Here is a 7,045-nt window from a genome sequence, read left to right as displayed (position 1 = left end):
CCTGCCTGGTAAATTTGAGATGGTGAAATATAAGTGAATATGTTCTTTTCCTCTTTTTAGAGGGCAGGAGAAGCAAGAATCCTGAGGTAGAATAGGTTTTCCTATCAAGATGTCATGTTGAGATGATATGACAAACTTCTCCCATCTCTCACTCTGACCTCCACCAAAACACATAGGAAATCTGGATGAAATACAAACAAAATACAGAAGAGAGCTTGAAATAATGGAATGTCCCTAGATGAAATCATGAAGGAGAATAAGAAATAAGAATAAGAAACTCTCAAGTCCCCACAGTCTATTAATAGACACATGACAAGTATATACATATCATTAATTCAGGGTGGTTAGAATGAAATAAACACTTTTCACAGAACAATGTGCTAGGGGAGCTCAGCTTTGAGGAGGGGGCCTTCTGTCTGGGAGGAGGAGGCAGGAAATTGTTAAGGAGAGTCACAGTTATCGGGCCTTTAAAAGTGAGTAGGACTGAGAGACAAAGATTAGGGAAGAGGACATGGCAAGTGGGAAGATTTGGAGAAGTGTAGTAAGAGCATCATAAAGAGCCATAAGCTTTTGAACCAAGTAAATCCACTCCTCAGGTTCATCTAACTTGAACAAAATGATTTTTAATTTGAAGCTATTCATTCTATTATTGTGTATATTGTCTATACTGGGGAGACCTCGTGAACATTTGAAATGTCCAATCTTAGGAATATTTTTAGTAAATTATGGCACATCAAATGTAATGCAACCTCTTACAGTGATAATTATGAAGAGAAAATCTTAAAAATATAATCCTAAGTAAAAGTAGAATACAGAATAATAAGAACTTATGATTACATTTCTATAAAACCTTTCTTCTTGTAGAGGAGGACCAGGCAATAACAGGCACAGATGAAAACAGTTGTCTTAGGATGGTGAAACTCCAGGTGTTTATCCTCTTAAAGTTCTTTAATTTTTTTTAAAAGATTTTACTTATTTATTTGAGAGAGTGGGTGAGTGAAAAAGAGAGAGCACATGAGCAGAGGCAGAGGGAGAGGGAGAAGCAGACTCCCCTACTAAGCAGGGAGCCCAACGCGGGGCTCGATCCCAGGACCCTGGGGTCATAACCTGAGCTGAAGGCAGATGCTTAACCAACTCAGCCACCCAGGTGCCCCAAGTCCTTTAATGTTTTAAATTGAGTTTTTAATAATAAGTTTTTAAAAACGTGTTGTACAAAGGGGCAGGAAAGATGGAGCATGTTTAGGGAATGGCGCACGGCCTGGATTCGCCTGGATAAAGCATGGGAAGTGATGAGAAAGAAGGCTGGACAGATACATTAAAGCCAGTTGATGGAAGCTTTTAAAGGGCAGAGAATTTAAACTTTATTTGGTAGGCAGTGAGAGGAAATCAGAGACTTCCAAGAAAAGAAATGGTAAGGATTGAACACAGATTTTGCTCACAACATTATGTGTAGTATGGGTAGAAGTAGCAAAGAATAGAGAGAAAGAAACCATCTTAAGCACAACTGCCGTATGCAGGAGACAATGATGACCTGAACTGGATGATGGCAGCAGAAACAGACAAAGAATATCAGACACGAGAGACACTGGAAAATAAATAAAAACAACTTAGCAACTCACTGAACATTGGAGGATGAGGGAGAGGAAGGGTTTAAAGGTGAGTTTGAAATTGCATTCCTGGAAGCCTAGATTATTGTTGGGGTCAGAAAGTGAAGCTTCTGGGCAGGAAACGAGAAGTTCCCTTTTGGATGTGCTGCATGTAAGGTGATTGTAAGATGTCTGATGGGCGACAAAAAATGTTGAGTCTGCAGTTAGGAGAGGAATCAGAGATAAAGAGCTGGTTATGGGGTGGTCCTCTTATAAGGAATAGTTAAAGCCATGACAGCGGGTACAATAATTTTAAAGATAATGAAGAGAAAAATTTTTGAAAAGAACCTGAGACATATCTATATGTAGGGATGAGAAAGAACAAGAAGAGATGAGAACAGCTAAGAGCATTTCGTGAAAGAGGGGAATCAGAAAAGTTCAGGGTAATGGAAGCCAAAGGAGAGGAGTTTCAGAAAGGAGATAAACAGTGTTAGGGGCTGCTGAGAAAGAAATTTTGGATTTGGAGATAAGGACATGCCTGAAAGAGGTTTGTCCCTAAGGGAGGGAAGAAGCCAGATCTTAAGGCCGTGATGATGGGAGGGGCTGGGAGGGATTAATGAGAAAGAATAAGCAGGAAACGCAGGAAACCCAAGAAGTTAAACATCTCATGACAAAACAAAAATGGAATTTGAGGTTTTGGCAAGAATTAGGGAATATTTCAGGATGAAAGACTCATTGAAAATAAGAAAACAAAGAGATCTCTTCTGAAGCAAGAGTGACTAGAAGAGGGGTGTCTGGGTGGTTCAGTCAGTTAAGGTTCTGCTTTGGGCTCAGGTCATGATCCCAGGGTCCTGCTCAGCGGGGAGTCTGCATCTCCCTCTCCCGCTGCCCCTCCCCCCACTCATGCTCTCTCTCTCTCTCTCTCTCTCTCTCTCTCAAATAAACAAAATCTTTTTTTAAAAAAAGAGTGACTAGGAAAGAAGAATGAATAGAAGCTACTGAAGAATGAATAGAAGCTACCATAGAATGATTATTTAGTAGAGTAGGAGGCAAGACCACCTGCTGAGAGGAAGCCCATTCCGTGGCCTGGAGAGAAAAATTTGGAACAGTCACTATGGAAAGTAAAGAAAAGCACTCCAACAGATCAGGAAATGGTATTTTGAAGACTCAACTTAGCTCTCAAGACTTGGCACAATCTGGAATCCTTCTCTACAATCATTCTTGTCAAATTGGCAAATCAGTCTCTCCTTGTAATTTGGCCCGTGTTATCTTTACCTCTAACAGCCTTCTCATTTTCATCTAATCATTTTTCCACTTTTCATTCAACACCCAGCTCAAATCCCATATCTCTGTCAAAGCTTCTGTTGTGCTTCAACTCTACTCTTTTCTGAGACCTTTATGAGACTTTTGGTGTTTATGACAGAAAAAGTGAAGTTTTCAGGAAAAACTGCACTTTAATAGCAATCTCCCAGCTCACAAACCTTGATCCTGAAGATTAATACCTTAATTAGATAATGTCAGGGTTTGGGGTCCTTCCTGTGTGATCACAGACATGCCAGGCTTTGTTGCATTTCTCGGAGCAGTGCTCAATGATAAACCAATTTCTGGAAGTCATTTGGCGTCCAGCATGTACTAGTCGTGGTGGTGGTGGTAGTTATTTAACATGTTCCAGGCAACAGGGCCCATAGCAGGAATTCGGTAAATTTGTTAAACTCCCCACCATTGTACTTTCTTGGGGTGGAATGAAGACCAGCACAGGGCAAAGTCATCAGTCACTGAGCCCTAGGAAGGCCTGCTGGACCTAGCATCATGGAAAGTGGATCAAGGTGGACCTAGTCTCAACCCTACGGTATCCAAGTTTTCTAGGTTAGCTGGATTGCATCGTTATGTGTCTGTCTTGTATTTAGGAAAAAAGAAAAAACAAATCTGGCATCAAATTCATATTACCTTTCCACTTAGGGGAAATGGTTGGCAGAGAAGAGAACAAACGATTGCAACATGTTATCAAGAAGGAGGGTTCGTGCCCAGGAAGGAGATTAGGTAAATACCAGTGCTTTATTTCCATTGTTAATCATTCACTGGGCCAGTAGAAAGTTTCTGCCCATCCATTAGAACTTAGCCATCCCTGACCAGCCAACTACATGGCTGGAATTCAGGGACTTCTCGGTGGTGCAATTACTAGCTAGCTTCAGGGTACTCTGGTAAACTCTGATCTGGGGAGGAACTAAAACTATTAGAGATCCAGGCAGTTTTTTTCCCTTGAGAAACGACCCAAGGCACCACGATAGAGTCTTCTACTTCTTCCTCAGCTACCTGCAGGTCAGTGAATTATTTGGGGTACCTTGGGGAAAAGGCTGCTGGTTTGGCCCTTTAAGGAGGGCAAGAGAGACAAAAACTTGGGGGTACTTTCAGCAGAAATCTTTTCAGGAGTCCTGCATTAGAGGGTTGTATGACCTGAAAAGTACTTCTAATCCCTCTGAGCCTCAATTTTGTATTATAAATGGGGGCATGAATAAACTGAAGCAGAAAGGAAGTAAAAGGTTACTCTTGTTATTGTATCTAGAAGTTGAGTGTGTTGGTTCATTGATTCTTTACCATCACTCCACACAGGGGATTTGAGGCAGGAGGTAAACCAGACTTTCCAAAGGGGTTCACAGATGACCTGGTTTAGAATGTAGACCTAGTCTACATTCAAAAAATTGATGCAGTGCCCTTTGGAGATTTTATTAACCCCTCCACATCTTCTCCACCATCCACAGCAAAGATCTTTTGATTTAATAATAAGAAGGATGTTGGTCAACCTCCAGTTACTTTCTGAAGCTAGAAGTCTTAACTGTTCTCACCTCCTTTCTCTTCCCCACTTTTCTGAATCTGGCAATGCTGATTACCCTTCCTTCTGGAAATTTCCTTCTCCCTTGGTGGGGCAGGACACAGTACTATTCTTGTCCTTATTTCAACTGCTCAACCACTCTTAGCTGATTCCTGTTCTGTCCCTAAATACAGTAGTACAGAGAGAATGAAAAATAAGAGTATCCAGATTGGGCAGAAGCATCAGGGAAGGTTTGAATTAAGTGTAGTGATACACTTGAATATAATATGAGCACACAAGGAAGAAGCTGATAGATAAAGAGATTTTAGGAAGGAGGTGAAAGTGTGGAAGCAAGTTCTTTCTGGAATCTGAAAGCGATGTGATTGAGTGTGCAGCTGCAAGAAAGGAGCTGAGACTGGATAGGAATATTACCCTTTCCAGAGGTATACAAGCTTTAAAAGGGCGGAGTTTAGACAAAATAAGTACATGGACTTAAAAAGTAGTCTCTAATGGAAGGAGAAATTTGGGAGCTGAGAATTTTCCCAGCGCCTCTCAAATTGTACTGCACTGCACATGCAAACAGTATTTGTGATCAGAGACCTGTCGTGTTGACTATAGCTCTTGAGTTGGTTTCACCTCTATAGGAATTTAAAAGATGATGAAGTCATCGAAATATGAGGGCATTTACTAGGGAAGTCTTAGCTTTTCAGCAGGCAGCTAATAGCATTCTAGATTTTGTAGGGAATGGAAAGATGATCTAAGTTTACTGTCATCATTTGAGAGATGAGAAACTGAGACCCAAGGAGCTGACATGACTTCTTCAAGATCATAGAATTAGACTATAGTATGACTAGGGCTCAAATTCGGGTCTCCTTAACTCACAAGTCCTAGCCTCCGTCCCTATCCTCTGTAGTCTGCTGAATCCTGTGCAGGTTCTGCTGAGGGACCACAAGGCATAGTGATGGTGAACTCCAGATGCCCCCCTGGTCCTCTGAGCCACCATATAGCCTCAGAACTAGCGAGGGAAGTGGGATCACTGTATCATTTATCTCTTCAACATTTACGAAGCATTTCACAGATGTTATTCCATTTGGTCCTCAATAAGGCAGTTAGTCATTCTCACTCTGAGGATAAAACTATATTGAGTTTTATTTATTTCACATTTATTGGATAACTGTTACATGCCAGTTACAATATCAGGTCAGCACTAGGAAGCTGAATAAATATCTTCTTTGTCTTCAAGGGACTCACAATTTATTTTAGGAGGCAAAAGTGAACAGACAATGAAGAGATACACTACCATATGGTATGACAATTAAGGTATCAGTAAAATACTAGGGGAGCATAGAAGAGGCTGATATTTCTCAGTGGGGTTGGGCAATTCTTCATTAAGGAAGTGAGGAGGTTGGAGGTAAGAGCATATGTCGTAAGAGATATTATATGCAAATGCTTTCAAGTGTTTAAAAAAATCTAGGATGGGGTGGGTGCGTTGCTCAGTTGGTTAAGTATCTGCCTTCAGCTCAGGTCATGATCCCAGGGTCTTGGGATTGAGCCCCGTGTTGGGCTCCCTGTTCTACCAGGAGTCTGCTTATCCCTCTCCCTCTGCCCCTACCCCCACTTGCGCACTCTCTCTCTTTCTTGCTCTTTCTCTCTCAAATAAATAAATAAATAAATAAAATCTTTTTAAAAATCCAGGATGTATTTTGGGAAAGGTAAGCACCTTCATGAAGTTGAAGCCCAGTGTTTTAAGTGAGTAGAAGCAGAAGGAGGGTTGGGAGAGGTATGAAAACCTAGTAAATCTGGAACCATCGGAATTTTTAAGTAGATTGCTTTTTAGGACTATGACAGTGTCAAGCTAGAAGCTGGCTTACAAGTGTTTGGAGGCGTTTGCAGTGGTCTAGGGTGGGTGAAGGGAATTATGAGAATGTAAACCCGGACTATGGAAGTGGGGTGTAAGAGAGAGTGACAGATTCTAGTGCTGCTATGGCCAGCGTGACAGGACCTGGAGACTGAATATGGGAAGTGACGAGAGAGGAGGCTAGGATGACTCAGGTTTCTAGTCTGGGAGTCTGGGTAGGGATGATCACCTTAGCTGAGACAGAAAACACAGAGATCAAGTGTGCTGGAGAGAAGATAGTGGGTTTCATTTGGGATATGTTGGATTCAAGGTACGTGGGAGACACAAAGGAAGCAGCTGGAAAACTGATCTGAACCTTGGGAATTATACCTTAAACTTGAAAAAAAAAAGGATTTTTGCTTAAATAAGAAATCTAACAATCAGTTGCAGGGGATGGGGGAAGTAAGAAGAGCTTGGTAAAAGGATATAAATTTTCATCTTTAAGATAAAGAAGTTCTGAGGATCTAATGTAAGACACGGTGACTATATTTGATAACACCGTTTCATATAATTAAAATTTGCTAAGAGAGTAGAACTTAAATGTTCTCACCAAAAAGAAAAGGATAAATATGTGAGCTGATGGATGTGTTCGTTAACAAGATGGGTGGTGGGGGGTGGGGGGACAGTCCTTTCATAAAGTGTGCCTATGTCAAATCACCATGATACACACTTTAAATATCTTACAACTTAGTTACTTACATCTCAAGAAAGCTGATATTTCAGAAAAAAAATCTAACAGGGTTGGCTTAGCTG

General features: G+C 41.1%; 1 protein-coding gene across 1 annotated transcript in view; it reads left to right on the top strand.

Moving 5' to 3' along the window:
- Positions 1-3,731: 3,731 nt before the first annotated feature.
- The window catches only part of LOC118552007 (C4b-binding protein alpha chain-like), a 29,978-nt gene continuing 26,664 nt past the window's right edge, over positions 3,732-7,045 (top strand). The window contains exon 1 of the mRNA XM_036118193.2: positions 3,732-3,905. The gene's annotated coding sequence lies outside the window, so the exon portion shown is untranslated. The remainder of the gene's footprint in view (positions 3,906-7,045) is intronic.

This window comes from Halichoerus grypus, chromosome 7 (assembly GCF_964656455.1).
Source record: "Halichoerus grypus chromosome 7, mHalGry1.hap1.1, whole genome shotgun sequence".
In the NCBI taxonomy this organism is placed as follows: Eukaryota; Metazoa; Chordata; class Mammalia; order Carnivora; family Phocidae; genus Halichoerus; species Halichoerus grypus.
The sequence above is the reverse complement of the archived record's forward strand: the minus strand, read 5'-3'. Positions and strand labels throughout refer to the sequence as shown.